We start from the raw sequence: 16985 nt of genomic DNA, 5'->3' as shown, positions 1-16985 counted from the left end.
CCAGAACTTTCTTGGGTCTTTTTTCAATCACTAGGGTTGGAAATTTGATTTCCAGGTGCAAAATTAAAGATCCAAATCGGAACCCGAATCATGGAGCCAAACTTTGAAATGTCAGCCTGTCTTTTATAAGGTCAGACTTCTTTGAGCTCATAGCGGCTTTCCTCGCTTGTCCTGCCGCTCACATGTGTTTGAGATGTTCACGGCGCTTGTTACTGGAAAATCATATCAACTTTCACGGAAAGACAAAAATCACGGGCCCCCTTATTTATGTCGCACTTCTGGGAGAATGCAAACCTTTCCGTCTCGAATCTGAACGCAATAAAAACATGACGGTTTAACCCTCTGACCCATGGACAGGGGAAGACGGGAGGCCTCCGACTCTTCTTCCAAACCGTCTGCAGATGTCGTTTCTGCGCCTCGCTTCGCTCACAGAGCAAAATCTCGAATGATCGGATACGTCTGAAAGGCCGCGTGGGACGTGGTCAGAACACGCATGTCGCATCATTCAACACTCCCTGCCAGCTGATCTGATCGAAATCCGAGGATTACCGTTTGGAGTTTGCCGCGGATCTGGATGAGCCGCCAAGCTGGCGGCGTCGCTTCATGTCACAGCTCTCCGAGTTCTGTTTGAAACGTCTCACAAACTAATGTTTCCCCTGTCATTTCCAAGAATTCTCTCTCTGTTTTTTTTTTTTTTTTTGTTTCACACAGAACAGAGTAAACAACCGTAAGAAACGGTCTGAAACAGACTAACGGTGAAAGACCTTCTGTTGACTTGAAGCCGAGGTCTGAGGCGAAACAAAATTTTTTTTTTGAAAACCAGCTCCCTCGTCTGTCCTTGTGTAATGGAGGCCGGATTACAGTGCTTAGCTCGCTCTCAGCGCCTATGATGTTGTTGTCTTCTCGTTCTTCCCCGTGTTTGAGTTTTGCAGATTAAAGGAGCGCAGCTCTTACAAAACTGTAATTTACCATTGAAGCCTCACGAGCCAGCCCGGTTAAAAGCTCTCTGAGAGTAATTAAAATTCTTCAGGATTTAAATGCGACGCGCGTGCGTGCAAACCGTCCTATGGGGAGCTTCTTGGACTAATCTGGGCGACTGTAGAAGTGAGTTTTTGCGCCGCTAATGGGAGTACACATAATTTCACAGCTCCCAATGCGATTATGCTCTTATTAGGGTCAGACATTCATAAAGACTCATTAGCACCTCCCCCCCCATCATGCGTGTGGGTGATATCGTTTTCATCTCATCTGTTGTTGCTCGGCTTAGATTTCGGGGACCGGATCTTCCCTTTGAACTCATTTGTAAGCCGGCGAGTGTTTACACCCAATCTCAACTCGGGCTCAAGAGGAAAACGCTTGGCGGGTTTGATGTTGCATGTTTTCAGTGAAGTTTCGAGTGACTTTGAGGCAGAAGGAGATCGTGTTGGATTATGCGATGCATCCGAAGGAGACACTTTTGGATGAACAGCAAAAACTGAATTCCTCATCCTTCTTTCACAGTATTATGTACTTCTGTTTGGAAGGTGCAGGAAGAACTGCTGCTTCAGGTCACAAATATATTTAACACATCTTACTGCCACAGCATTTGAAGGGGTGATGTTGTTGTTTTGTTGTCTTTGATTCCTTCATGCATTTTGGAGAAATCCTTTAATCTCCCATGGCAACCATTCAGCTGTTCAAAACGCCTGGGTGGACCTGGCTCCGCCTTCCACGACGTAGCTCCTCCTCGGAGCTGCAGTTTCCAAGTCGAGCTGCCTTGTTACAGAGCAGCCACTCCCCCACTCAGCTCCTTCAGACTAGCAGCATCAATTAGCAAACATCTGGTGGAACTGGGCATCTGCTGAGCTCATTACATGAGCTACTTCTCCATCCAGTGCTCTGACAAAAGTTTGTAAACGCCCGATAGACTAATGTTGATGTGGTATCAGGCTGAAGGCGGAGTTTTGGAAAGAGCAGGAACTTCTTTAATTTTACGCCATTAAATTGCAAAGTGAAATTTCTTTGAAGTCATACTTGATACATGTGGGATTTTTATAACAACTGAAGGTGACTTCAATACTTAATTGTACTATAAAATGAGGGTGCCCCTTTAAACAGCAGGAAATCGTCAATGTCATAAGAAACAATGTAGAAACAGGTTGGTAAACGATCAGTTGGGAAAAAAAAAGTTAGTACAGTTGATTCTTAAATACAGAAAAAAACTAAACAATAGACACAGATTTCATAGAAGAGTAACGTAACCAATCCTGATGCAGCAGAACACTGAATTCATCATCCATTCTTTAATTTTAAATTTTTTTGTCTTTATTTGCAGCGCCCAGGAAATGGGTAAAGAGACGAGGTGGGAAGAGGAAGTGCAAAGTGTTTGGAAAATCAATACTTTAAAAATCCCATTGTATGTTGATTTTAGTGGTTAAATTTTTTATTTAAATAGTTTGTATTTTGGCAGTTCTAGAGACCGATGTAAGATGACAATAATTATTTCTTTATGTTGCACCACCAGGATTATTTCTCCAATATCCTTTTAATTAAAAAAACTGTTTTTTTTGTCTTTGAAGTTATTGTGGTCCAGGGCAGAAGATGGCAGAGAGAGTGAAGCAGTTTTTTTTCTCTCCTGTTTTTCCTTTTTTATTTTATTTATATTTTTTTATATGCTGGCATGACAGGAAACAGTGTGACAGCAGCTTATTCACCACGCTAGGTCACTACCCTGACACTTCAAAAATACTCTCCACCGAGAGCAATAATAATTACAATAATGGCACTAATGACGACGACGCGCAGCCCCTCCGTTTCAGTGAGGCTGCTGCAGGACATACGCTGAAGCTTTGTGCTTCTCTTTCAACTAAATCAGCTGAAACCAAGAGCCAGATTCCTATAAATGTTTGGCAGCCCACCTGCAGAGATCCTTTACAATGGAGTTAATTGAATAATGTGCAAGTACTTTGCAATGGCATTCTAATTAATGGCTAACAAGGCATTGATTCATACAGTTGGCAAGGCATGCGGCGGTCTCAGACAATGTGACTCTGCTCTTTGGGTATGTTAAATACAGTTTTTGTAAAAGCAACGTGACATTTTGTTTCCTCTCATCAAGTCAGTTAAAAGGTTTGGTCGTGGATTTATTACTTTTCTTTTTTTTCACAGACACATCCATAGAGTCTATTTTCAGCATAGCAACTTGAAGTTAACTTTTTTTTTTTTTTTTTTTTTCAAAACTTGTTTGTTTTGAGAGGTGTATAGTTGTTCATGGTCCTGGGAAGATCAGCTTGTTTTTTATTTTTAGCCTGGATCAGGAGGGTTGTTAAAGTAAGTGGTTTGATGATGTCAAAGCTCTGGTAGGTGTGTTTGTGTGATTAAAAGGCTGGTATGATTCCATGTTACCAGCCTGTAAAGACTTTTACAAACACCAACAACACATTTTGAAATAAATAAGCTGGAATCTGGCACGAGGAAGCCAACACAAGGGAAACATGGTGATTTCATTTAGCACTGGGAAGAAGACAAACAACTTTGGAAAACCTGTAGATGACAAACCAACACATGACCTACCTAACCCAAACATGAGGCCACAAAGACGTGGATGAGTTTGTAGTGCCGCCTATTTTTTGTAATATCGGGATCACAGACATTCACACAAAATCAGCAGGTGCTAACAGCAAATAAAACTGAGACTAAAGTATAACCACAAGGCACTTATACCATATGGGATGCTGATGAAGGATTTTAGATGAATTGAGATTCTTTCCTATCTTACCGTAGTTTTCGATGGTTTCATTTAGTTTGTTGTGGCGTTCTCCTACATCTGTTTAGTTCCAGTTTAACTTGGCTTAGTTCAGCGCCTTATAGGCTTTCGTATGCATAGTTGATTTACGGATGTTGGTCTGGAAGTAAGAGACTTCTGTGTGTTTGTTTGTTACCATTTAAGTTGGATTGTCTCTGAAAGAGGTGGATCTGCTGAAAAAGTGCCATTCTCATACCAGTGGAGCTACTGGTGTGTTTTAATATCCACACCAGTAGAGAAAGTCGTGAAGACTGTTTCCACCCGTCCGCCAGAGCTCGGGCCCCCCTCACCCGCCCTGTTCTGCTTGATCTACATCTGAAGATAGATACTACTTAATCAATGTCTTCTAAAAATTCATTTTCTTTACATTTATGATTTATCTGAACTGACAATAAATTAGTTGCCACTGGCTATCTATTAAAGTTTCTCGTGTGGAACACAATCGCTGATGGCAACAAAACCCCAATTCAAAAATTATCAGCAGTAATAAAAGGTTAAAATGTGTCCGTCTTTGTGCTTTAAATGACATCCTACACATCGATGCACAACAGTCCCTGGTTTCTGGTTTGCCCAAACAGCCTTTAATGAGCCACAGTTCACTCTGACACAAACCCAAACCCTTCTGACCAGATCAAACACCAAATCAAATGGTGACCTGAAGTTTGCTGAAGTCGTCTTTACAGCCTTCAAGGATGCCAATTTGAACGCTTGAATGAGCTTTGTGGTTGTCTACCGACATTTCTTAGACTTAGTACGGGTTCAGGGAAATCCGTATTTAGCACGATTGTATTGGTGTGAATCTGAGGCCGAGTGTTGAAAAATGTCTTCTCTTTGCAGTGGTTTCCCCTCCACACACCTGCTGTGCAGAGAATACGCTAACATTCACGGTCGGCTACAGACACGGAGATCTCGAGTTTTCACCGTTCTCAACAAGAGCTGAAAGCGTCTGCACAGCTTCATTCAGGCCACGGTGAGTAAACACTAACTCCAAAAAAAAAAAAAAACACACTGCTGAAACTAAACTGAACATACACAAAGACAGATGTAGGGCTTTTTCTTTTCTTTAACTGAGAAACACAACTGAAACAGTTTAGCGTTCCTGATGACATGGAATGTATTTTACTGCATTCGCTCTTTAACTCTGCCAGGCTTTGACGTGGTTTGGGGAATGAGCAAAAAGAAGTCCCTCTCTTTCTGTTTTTTTTTTTTTTTTACATTTATAAGCTGCAGGGTGACTCTGTGGCAAAGAGGGAGAGGCGGTCCAAAATCCAGGAAACTGCTTCCCCCACCAAAAAAAGCAAACCAAATAAATGGCACAGAAACATATTTTTCAGATGGCATCTGTAAAAGGGGCCTTTGTACCCTCAGAAATCTGCTCCAACCAACTAATAGCAGCAAAGAAAGGGGCAAGTGGAAAGAAATAGTCAAAAGAGAGGGAGTACGCAGTGTACTCAATGGGAGGAGGGGATTTTCTAACGGCTAAATGTGTATTTTAAGGCAGAGATCTCCTTCTGGAGGCTTCTGATACGCAGTTTCACCAGAAGGCCTTGGCCTGCCGTCAGATACGTCTTTCAACAGAGTCTCTCATTGTATGAAGGAAGATTCAGAAGACCTCAACAGCTATATCAGTTATTTTGTGCAGAGATGCTGCACACAAGGTGTTTTTCTTTTTCTTTTTATTGACAATCAGCTTTGTTGGCACATTGGCTGAAGTGTTTCTTCAAGAGGAAGAAACCCAACGCACGCCAATCAGCTTGTCTTCTAGTGCCGAGTCTAGCAACCTCCAGATGTCGGCACTCGGGCCTGTGGCTGCAGCGTCGTGAAAGAAAACCCATTTCAGTCTTTCTAGCCATTTATGACAAAATTATATATGTGCAGCCTCCAGCTGTTGGTGTTCTGAGCACTTAACAGCACTCCATAGATCCAAGGCTGTCAGGAATGTGCAGTAAAGCATCTTTTTTTCTGCTGGAAATGAAGAGTAAAGGATTGCTCCTGGTACTGACTGTGCTCAACAGACGTTGGCTCGTTGCATCGTGCGTCATTTTCAAAGAGAGTTCACCCTGAGGTCTGAAATTCTTTCTTTACATTTCTGAGAAATCAAACCAAAAATTGAAGCTGTTGGGCATCGTGACTTCTACTCACCACGACTATTAGCATCATTAAATGGTAGCTCGGGATTTTGAAAGTGAGGTACTGTTAAAAAATTGCAAGGTTTTTATCCTACCTGGAGTAGAGTTGGTATTCCAAACAGAAATGATGAAATCTCTAAAGAGTCGTACGTGTTCAATTACTCTTGTGACAGCTTCTATCGTACAAAGTAGTGTACAACTTTGGTTGTACACGTGTTGCTGTGAAATTGACTGCTTAAAAGGGAAAAACTAAACTCTCAGGCTGCTTGGTGAGTCTGTTCTTAGCATTGTGGTCTTGAAACCAGAAGGTTATGGTATAAATCCTGACCTGGGGTCCTCCTGGATGCGGTTTGCATGTTTTCTGAGTTCATTCGTCGGTTTTCTCCAGGTACTCCAGTTTCCTTGTAGGAGTAGGATGACACATTAGTTCAAAGACATGGCGGTTGGTTAATTGCTCTTTCTAATTTGTCCTTTGGGAAGTGAATGTGTGTTTCTGTGGTTGTCCTGTGTGTCTCTATCTTGCCTGGCCCCACTACCTTGCAAAGAAAAGTGGGTATGAATGAATGAACAGATAGATGAACGTATAGGTAGCTATCATCTTGATTGCATTCAACCTGGGGAGAACATCATTCCAAACTCCTACTTCAAACACAAATTGAATCCATATTAGCTAGAAATTATTTTAAAATGTAAATTTCATCCAGTGGCACCGATTATCTTGGACTTGCACTCAAAGACAAAGTCAACAAAGTCACCTGCCTTTTCACAGAACCTCACTGTTTGAACTGACAATTAATATTCTTAATACCATTAAAAGCTGGCTGTGATGGAAGCTATGCAGAAACTCTTCAAGATGCAAAACGCTACTCCTGCATAATTGACATCAATGACGTGTCTGGCCTTATGAATGTGTTCACAGTTGTTTATTAGAATTTAAAAGAGGATGACGTATCAATTCCTCAGGCCAGTTGGATGCCTTATATCTTCCTGACTGCTAAAGAATGGCAACGATTCTCGATTATCCTGCCAAAGTCATCCAGCTGGCATTCAGGTGTTCTATAGATGTTCAATGGGAAGAGAATACATTTCAATGTGTCATACGAACTGGATAAATTATGGTTTTGTCAGTAACACACCATTACTGACAAAAACACAGTTTGTCAGTAACTGTGCTGACTTTCTATCTATCTAAGCATTTAACTAGGTAGCTAGATACATAGTTATCTAGTAAGCTAGCTAAATAACAACTAGCTATCTACCTGTGTACATAGCTAGGCATAAAGGGACCTATCCTATTAGCTAGGTAACTTGATACCGAACTAGATAGATACGTATTGATCCAGTAGGCATCAAGCTAGTTAAATAGCAGCTAACTAGCTGTCAAGGTAAACACCTAGCTAAATACCTATTTCTTTATTAGACTCATTTATGACTTTACTCGTCATAAGTGGGTCTGAGTAACCCACTCGGATGTTAGATTAGGTTCCCTTCTAACATTGGACATTTTGTGTGTGAGATTTTAGACCCGCTATCGGGCTGCTTATGGGAAACATGCAGTAATCACAGAAAGGATTGAGGTGAATTCATGTAGTGATGTTCAGCTGAGTTGACTCCAGTGTTGACAGTCAGACGTTTCAGCTGCTACTGAAGTTCTGCACACGTCTGGAAAAATCTGACTTGAGCACAATGTAAGTAAATGAGGCCGCAAACCACAAACTGAAGTGAGATGGACCGGAGTGAAGCGGCGTCTGCCTTCTCCCATCTCGTCTCAAAGGAAGCACCAGTTGGTTTTTTTCACCCCCGCTCCGTACATATGCATTCTGTCTCCGTCTCTAAAGGGGTGAGATGGAAAAATCCCACAGAGAAGGAATATGTTTGACTAAATTTCCACATCATACATCGAGTGTTTCACAGCCAAACACCAGAATGGTTCCATGTGCCCTTATGACTCAGGATCTCGTGACGGTTTTAGTGGTAGGCCATCATTTTTGCTGCATTTCACTCAACAGTGCACAGCAGCCCCTCTCTTTCTAAGCAATATTTGTTTTTGTGTGTTGGCCAGAAGAAGTCACAAAAGGGGAGTATATCTCGCCTGTAATACATGACACCTGCTCAAGCCTTATTCATAAATCCAGAACCACAGCTTGTTGGAGTTCATATTACCCATCTCACACACACACACGCCCACCCACTCTTTCTCTGCACAGACGGACCGTTTCAGGCCCGCTTAGATTGTTTCCAAGTGACCTCACTTTGGAGTGATGCGATTCAGCAGTCGGCAGCGAGTTCAGACGTCGACCACCATCAATGGTTTGTGGATGAATTTGACAGAGGCCCACAGAGGGCTGCTCAGGTCAAGGTAAAACCATTATGTCTGTGAATGAGCAAGATGTTTTGACAGTAGCTCTAAACGTGGTGCTTCAGACATCGAGAAAATCACATTTTGAATGAAACCCGACAGATAATGAGGGATCCGTAGTGTACAAGATCCAAACACTTCGTAAGAGGAAGGTCACTAAAAGAAATATGAATTTCTGAAGGAATTTATAACTTCAAATTGACTTTGCAATAACCATAACAAAAGGAAGAACCAACACTTCAATCGCTGCCTGTAAAGATGTTCAGGCAGTCCTAAACTATAGCTAAGTTTCCACTGACCATGAGATTGGAATTGCAAAAATTACATTTCATTAATGGAAAATTGGCAATTTTGGAAGTATGAGGTGTGTTTGTGTTCTTCAGAAAACTGCAATGGAAGCACTTTTTTTCCCATCACAGGCACCATGCCAGTTTCTATATTATGAAGGAGTATTAGGACCACAATAAGAAAAAATAAATAAATAAATTATGAGAATAGGGTCATAGTATTATGAGAATATAGCCATATGAGAACAAAGCCAAAATAATACAAGAAATAAATGTGATGTATTATGAGAATAAAGTCTTAATATTATGTCTTTGGTTGAGCACAACTCAGGTAAGAACGCTTTAGTTCTTGACCTGGCCGTTGCAGGTTCAAATCCTGGCCTGGTGACCTTTGCCGCATGTCTTCCCTCTCTCTCATTGCCTACTTTCCTGCATGATTATTTCAAATAAAGGCCATTAAAGCCAAAAAAACTTTCAAAAATTACATCGTTATTCTTATATTGTTACAACTGTATTGCATTGCTCCAAGACGTCAACAAGACGCCGACATCTCTGATGGCTGATGAGCGCTGAAATGTCAATATATCTCATATCAGTGCTTAATCTGTGATTTCTAATGACTTGCCATGCGAAAAAGCTCAGTTACACACGATTTCAATTTATTTACAGGAAACAATGCGATTGCAAGTTGTGTCTTTCCGACTCTACCAGAATTATCCACAGAGTTTTGTGCATATTTGTAGTGAACACAGCTTTTAACCAAGACTCCAGCCAAGGTTTTTATCAACTTACAATAGCCTGGGATGCCTAAGTCAGGGTTTTCATATTTTGTTGAGCAAATCTTTTGCTAATTTCATACGCAGTCACATGTGATATTTCTAAAACAAGGGTGTCAAAACTCTAACCCAAACCTAACCCTTAACCCAGGAACCTCACTGGGTTATGGTGCATGATTAGTGAGGTTATGGTCTTTTGCACCATAACCTCACTGGGTTATGGTGCATGCCCTTTGACTTTCCTTGTTTTCAAAGTATCTTATTGGCTGAACTCTTAAAGTCCATGTTTATCTTAGCTGGTGGTTTGTTGCAGTTAGGAAGCATAAAATAAAGGCAAAGAAACTAACAAGCACTAAGGATTTCCATGTTTTGTAAGTCTTTCTGACGGACGCGGATTAAAGGCAATAAAGTCTGATGGATGAAAACAGTGCAGCTGTTTTGCATTTCTCCAACCTGGTTCTGGTTCTCTGTATAAATGTCTAAGCTGTCTCCACCCTCACTGAGAGGCTCAGGAATGCTGACCTGAACGCAGAGAGGCAGATGTCAGGTAATAGCTGAGCATTCCCTGGCAACAAATTGGTATCGCAGATTTCCAGAACGGTGAATTTCTGTTAGTATGTGGACAGGATTCACCGCGTCTTTTGCATCATCATGTCAAAAATAGTCAAAGTGTGTTGCAAAAATATGCATGCATTTTGTCACATCTCTACCACAAAAAACCTCAACATTCTTTATCTTATTTGTCTTCTCTTGAGAAGGAGAGTCTCAACTGGATTTAGATGAGAACTTTAATTGGACCATGCTAACACATCAATTGGTTTGATCTAAACTCCACCAATCTGATGGCGTGTTTAAGGGTGCTGCCCTCCTGGGAGGTAACCCTCTAACTCTCATGTCCTTTGAGGACGCCAGAAGAGCACTGTGCTTTTACTTGAAAGTGAAGTATGTGTTTGATATTTTTTTTATTTTGTAGGATATCAATAAAATTAAAATGTTTTATGTCGGAAAATAAATCTGTTTGCTTTATGACTTTTGGTTGACAGCAAACATGACTTTTTATGGCTTTCATTCTCCTGTATAAAAAGGACTTTCCTGAGCACTGTCAGTTTAAACAAACAGCCATATCTTGATGGGTTTGTACTTGTGCCATAGTCTTCTCATTTTGGGATGATGGAGTGAATTGTGCTCTGTAACATCTTTGGTTGTTGTGTACCTTGCTTTAAACCTCTCCATAACTTTATCCATGCAGTAGTCTGGAGTGTTCCTCGGTCTTCGTGGTGCTGTTTTGTCCATTAATGTTCTCCAGATGTGCGTTTAATTGAACTCTAGTACATTTGTCTAGGATGTCCGGTTTGATTGGGGAGGTGTGAATGCTCCAAAAGCAGGATGTGGACTATAGCGGAGGGCATTCTGGGTAAACACAACCAGATCACGTGTGAGTTTAGCGCTAGTAGTATAAATTGCTCTTAGTCTTTTGCCGACGACAAAAGAGAAATCCTAGAACTGCTAAAATCCATTTTTGCTTACATTTTATTAAGAAGGAAATTGTCTTCAGAGGATTTTGTGTCGTTTGACTCAGTGCAGTGTTAAAGTGAACCTCGCCAGCTGAAAATGTAACAAATGTTGCAACTTTGGTCCCCAGTCTAACCGGACTGTCAGGTGTGAAAACACCCTAATGAACCTCTTAGGTCTTCACAGAACATATGGATTGATACTGAGATGAAGTAACACTCAGATAAACTCTATTCAGAAATAAAATGAATTCTGAACAAGGTGTACTCACTTTATGCGGTAAGAGGGGAAATGGGAGTTGAGTACAAAAGCATGCCACACTTGCATACAAACTCTTCATACAGTGTACAATTATCCAGTACTTTGTGTTCGTCTGTCACTAAAAAGCTGCCAAATACATCAAAGTTTGTGGTCAGAGGGTTATGGATCTTTTTTTTTTTTTTTTTTTTTTTTTTTTGCCAGTCACTGTATATTAAGGCAAGTAGTTCCCAATAAAACACTGAGACGGTTACCTGCTTTAATCTCAAACTTTCATCTCTCAGAAACCTTGAAAGGACAGGAATGTAGCAGCGTAGGTAGCTCTTGGCTAGTTTTGGTTGTGGAATTCTAATAAAAGTGGGTTTCAGCCTGCAGCCTCTTATAAGGGATGTTCCCGGCAGTTATTTGGCTCAGTGCAACTAAAGCTTATCAAGTAGTTCCACGTCCAAGTATCATATCAGTTACAGCAAAGTCTGGGCTTGTTGTCACCTAAATGCATCTGGGAAACAGAAACACTGTGTAGAGAAACTGGCAGACCTTAACAGGATTAACAAATTTCTCAAGATTTTATTGGCAAAGCCTTTAGCCTAAAACCTTCCCTCATCAGTTTGCCAGGAAAATATTTCTCCAAATATGTAGCTTCATGTTAGACCACGCCATACAGAAGCAACAGCTGCAGAGCTACTTAGGGTGAAGGCGTCCCACTACAGAAGGCAGTGGCAGGGCAATGTCGTTGTGCTGTTGGAGATCTTTTGTAGTGACACCCGTCACGGTGAACACCCTTTCTGTTCCGTCGCCACCAGCCACTCATCAGCTCCTGACAAATTGATGTGCTGTCAGGTTCAGCGAGAAGGAAATATGCATCGTCGACATTTAAAACCTAGCAACCAGCTCTGAAACAGACGTCTTGTGGAGAGATGAGCCGTACAGTTCCTATCATCTGATAGCACTTTGAGACATGCGTGTAAAGTGCATCCTAAATAAAATTATTATTAGTATTAGTAGTATATTGTTCTGACTAGAAATGCACCACGTCGATATCAATATCTGTATTGGTCGCGATACTAAAAATAATTCTAGATCGGGTATTGGTGACAATGTGACTGATCTATAAGGGCGGATCTATTCAGTCTAAGGCTGAGTTCACACTGCAGCCTGAAACGACCCAATTCTGTTTATTTCTTTTTTGTCGTGGCCGTTCACGCTTCCAAATATATGCGACCTGTACCTGCAGTGTGAACGGGCAAACAACCTGAAAGTGTCCCGCATGCGCAGTAGGGGGCGCAATAACGTCAGCGTTCTCAGTGTTCTGCCAACCGCCTTAAAAAGAAGAAGTGCTCAGTGTTTGTGGAAGTAAACATGGAGGCTAACACTGGAGCACAGCTTGCGTATTTGAAGTTGTTGTCTGACCGGAGCAGCATATCAACAACTTAATCCTCAGCTTAGCCATGGTTGTTGTTTTTCGTATCAGGGTGCAGAATAGTGACGTCTGTGGAGAATGAATGACATTCAGGTTGGATGAATGCGACCTGGACGTTAGGTCGTATTTGAATCGGATACGTATCGGATACCTAAGAGCCCTGAGTCGCATTCGAAAAGAATCTGACCCGACTGTCATGAAAAGATCAGATACAGGTCGAATTATGTTAAAAAAATCCAAATTGTGTCACTAAGTCTGTGCTTTGTACTATGAGTGACGGCATTCATTAGTGTTTATTTCACATTACAATTAGAATTACTAATTGTATTTTCTGAACCATTTGAAAGAAGACTTGTTGCAGTTTATTTTTTATATTTGACCAAGTCCACCTATTGTTTTTGTCAATGCGTTTCCTCTATTACTTATTTTGCCTTGGCTGTTCTACTCCTAATTGCACTGACTGAACAAATTAAAGTTGCTTTCACATGTTTGACCAAGCGTCTGACGCTGCTGGTGTATTTAATTGTGCTGTACTGGTGCAGAGCTATCAAATAAACTTGCCTGAGTTTTAAAAAATAAACATTTACCGTCAACTCATCATTGTTTTTGTGTATCAAAAACCTCATATCTGCATCGACATCAGTATCGCAAAATGAAAACAGTGGACGAGTGCATCCCTAATCATCACTGCACGGCCTCAGATCTCCAACTGTGGTGTGAGTCGACTGCTGCTGTAGCTCTTCCTTTTCTTCACCTGCAGTTCCCATTTGAGACTGACTTGGAGCTAATAAGTCAGCCTGGCTAATGATAGCTCCCACCTACTGATGAGGGCAGAGCAGCTGGTCATCATGTTAGGAATAAATGGCCACTCAGAATGGCCTCCGGTCTTTAAGTACAGAGCTTCAGGGACTTGATCTGGTTTTAAAAGCTTGACGCACTAGAAATCTGCATCTGGCTACACCCTAGAAACTTTTTCTACGTTTCCATTTTTTAAGCTATCTCTCAGTGGTTTTCTGAGGTAAACAAGCAGATCATCATTAACCTCATAAATGGAGCCATATAAGAGCAGTTTCAGTTTTTTTCCATCTCAGACAGAAACTGCCGTCCAATCGTTTTAGTCACACTCATGTGGCGCAAACTGCAATTTTTCATAGCCTTCTCAGTCTTTTTTTTATTTTGCAGATTACGTGTGTCAATATTTGTCAAGAAAAGTCTGAATTTCTTCTCGGGACGGAGTGACGCTTCCACCTCACAGAAAGGATGGAGAGAGCGACAATTATGTTTCACCAAATCCAAACGGGAGCACACAAAGTTTGAAACATCCTCCTGCGGTCGTTCGGGACAATGGGAAAGTGATCCTGAGGAGAACCTCGGGAATGCGTTTCTGGCCGTAAAGCGACGGGACGCTCCGGGGTCACACGCGGTCAGGTTGACCATCTCTGGCTCATCTCAGTTTCCCTCAAAGGGCTCGACTGACAGTGTGGTGCATCAGGTTGCATAGTTGGCTGCAGAACACAAAGGGATCCCTCCCATCATCTAGCACATTTTTTATTTTTTTTTGTCGGTTTTGGCCGATCACTTGTTGATTTCATAAAGGCTCTGCTGCTGTCAGCAGCTAAAAGATTCACACTCTTCTCTCTCAACTCTCATTCTTTCCATCCACACGTGGGGAAGGGGGAGGATTTTGCTATTTACTTCATTTCTTTGCTTCAAAGCAAAGAAATGAAGCATATAATTGTTTTCGAGCTCGCTCTTCTGGATTTCTTATGAAATGTGGAGAATGTCTGGAGCTGGAAATATGTGTTTGGTGGGAAACCATGAATTGCCTTTTATTGGCAAAGAAAAATGAGATCTGACGACTGAACATGGACAGAAAAAGGCTGTTATGGTGTAACATAACAGGATAGATGCATCATGAAGGAGTTTCAGCTGCTGAAATGATGAATAAAATTCATTTCATAAAATGTTACGTCATCAGCATTCCTGTAAAGCCAAGTTAACCTTCTTCATTTTAACACCCTTATTTTAACCAGCTGGTACCCATGGACTTTAACGTTGCACGTGAGTTTATCAGGTAGTATTTTTTTTGATGGTGGCGGTAACAAATTTAAGTTATTTTCCAAAATGTGTTGAAACTTTCCGTCAGATTTACTTTTCTTTTTCTCAGGAGGTTACGCTCGACAAACAGAAACCCGCCAGTTTCTTTCCTCTGTGATGCTGCAGACATTTATTAGGTATTATCCTGGATTTTCGATGTAGCCTACTGGTTTTCCTTAAGCTTTGAGTGGATTCAATAATTGGGATGTACGACCAGGGGGGTAGTATGTGGCAAGCTCCAGGGATGTTTCAGCTTCAAAAAAAGAACAAAAAAAACCCGTTTTGTTATCCCAACTCTGTCAGGAGCCGACGCTTTCATGAAATATGAGAGAAATTTGGGCAGACATCAAACCGAAAATAAGGACACAATTTTCTGATGAGATTGTACAAATTCCATTTCCTTACAGCAGATTATCTGTAGCTCATAACAACATCTATTGTCAAAGTAGGTTTAAAATGTCTGCCAAGTTGTCAAACAACTCCTGTTGTTTTGCACCCTAAAAATGTTTCTGTTCAAATCCACCAAAAATGCTGAAGTAGGAAGTGATGAGGAAAAAGCGTCACACATGCAAATTGTTGCTCTTGCGCAGTTTTGTTTGACTGTTTATATCATTAATATTGTGCTTGTTCATTTTAAAAATCACAGCAACATAATTGATTATTAGTGTCTCCAGAGCGAAAAATGGTGCCCTTCCTTTCCCTTTAAATAAAAAAAATAAAAACCTTACAAACTTTCTTGAGGTGTACTTTGCAGACCTTTTTAATCTCCCTCAGGAATTTTATGTTGAGAAAATTCTGTGAAGACTGAGAGCCTCCCGGCTATTGGAGAGGTGTTGGGCCACTGCACCAGAAAACTCTGGGGAAACCTTACATTTTCCTTTCAGGATGTCTGAATGGCTTTAGGGATAAAAAAAAAAAAAAAAAATCAAGCTGACGGCTCATTTACTGTATACTGTTAACATGTATCTAGACTAACTCTCTTTCTTTCTTTCTTTTTTAACAGTTTCTCTCTACCTCTGTCTTATAGCAACACCATTTTTATTTTTTATTTTTGTGTAACTACAGCAGCGAGATCATTTCACATTTTTCGGTTCCTTAAATAACGCTCTCTCCTCTTACGTCATCTTTGTTTCATGTTATTGAGGAACTACATGAAAATGTACATGTCAACCAAGCAGACACCCGGTTATTTCCAAAGTGATTCAAATGTACAGAGGCCTGTTGACTCTTTGCAGCTACGTCCCCAAGAGAGGCAGTAAGAAACACTGCAAACATATCTTCTTCTGTAACGCCAGGATGATTTCTACTGTCTGGACTAATGTAGACAGTAGAAATATGTTGTATGTTAAGGTATATTTGGTGTTTGAACCATTGAAACCAACAGTTACAGATACATTTCAAGATTTTGTGAAATTTTGTACATATGCACACAACCCTGGAGATGTAGGTATTATTAGTGCATTACAGCAATGGAAAAAAGAGCAACTCAAAGCCACTTCTGTTTCTTCTGAAAAGCACCAAATTCTGTAGCACATCTACATGTTAAGGTTGTCGAAGTCAAGCCAGCACGATTGACATTCGTCCTTCTTCCTTGCTATTTTTCTAATTAATACTTTTTTCTGACCAGTAAAAAGTAATGTCCTTAACTTGATGTCTTGGTGTTGATGATTAGTAGCAAAGCAAACCTTTTTCTTTTATACATCAGGCGTACCTTTAAGATTTAGCGCGTTATGTTGACAACTTGAGAGCTAAAACCAACAGTAGTCATTGTTGTCGCCCGACTTTCAAAAAGTCTTGCACGCATGACATCACGTTGCAACGTGTCTGTAATCAAGACAAGTATTTACAGATTTTAGCTCTTAGCCAATTGTTGTGGTCTTGCAAAAACCAGAGGTCCACTGTATCCCCAGTATCATGATTCAGTGCCATTTCTTTCAAGAACTGATTTTGCAATTTCAACGTGAAGATATTTACTGTTGATTCTTTGCTTTCTTCACTAAAACGTTGAAAGTTTCAGCATCTGATGTGCAAGAATCCCTTCCCCCCCTCCCCGCTCCACAAGGAGCTTGACTGTGGGACTCAGCGGACCGGAGCTGTGTGTTTTAGGGCCGCTGCGCAGCTCTTTATGCCACTGTAGACGGCCGAACCGTGAGTCAATCCAAACTTCATGGGACGCATTATTTCCTCTGGTTATTTTAAACCTTCTCAGCGAGCCGGGTGACGACATTCGCTCCGGCTGCCGAACACTGGATTCTGTGTGAACCACAGAGCAAAAAGAATACACGCCCTCACACGCGAGCCTACAGTAAACATAACCATGAGTTCACACACACACACGCCCACGCACACACACTGCGCCCTCC

The 16985-nt window shown here is 41.1% G+C and overlaps 2 protein-coding genes across 3 annotated transcripts in view; one reads left to right on the top strand and one right to left on the bottom strand.

The window, feature by feature from the left end:
* Positions 1 to 16985, top strand: part of snx33 (sorting nexin 33) — a 190307-nt gene that overhangs the window by 102093 nt on the left and 71229 nt on the right. The window contains exons 4-5 of one of the 2 annotated variants that reach the window (XR_006371366.1): positions 4622 to 4754; positions 13708 to 14462. The gene's annotated coding sequence lies outside the window, so the exon portion shown is untranslated. Of the gene's footprint in view, positions 1 to 4621; positions 4755 to 13707; positions 14463 to 16985 lie in introns of those variants that run through there. The other variant, XR_006371367.1, reaches the window with a different exon arrangement.
* Positions 1 to 16985, bottom strand: part of cspg4 (chondroitin sulfate proteoglycan 4) — an 88657-nt gene that overhangs the window by 55827 nt on the left and 15845 nt on the right. The gene's annotated exons all lie outside the window — the stretch shown is intronic.

The sequence above is a fragment of the Gambusia affinis genome, linkage group LG08, assembly GCF_019740435.1.
Source record: "Gambusia affinis linkage group LG08, SWU_Gaff_1.0, whole genome shotgun sequence".
NCBI lineage: Eukaryota > Metazoa > Chordata > Actinopteri > Cyprinodontiformes > Poeciliidae > Gambusia > Gambusia affinis.
Note: the sequence above shows the minus strand (reverse complement) of the source record. Positions and strands in the feature narration are given on the sequence as shown.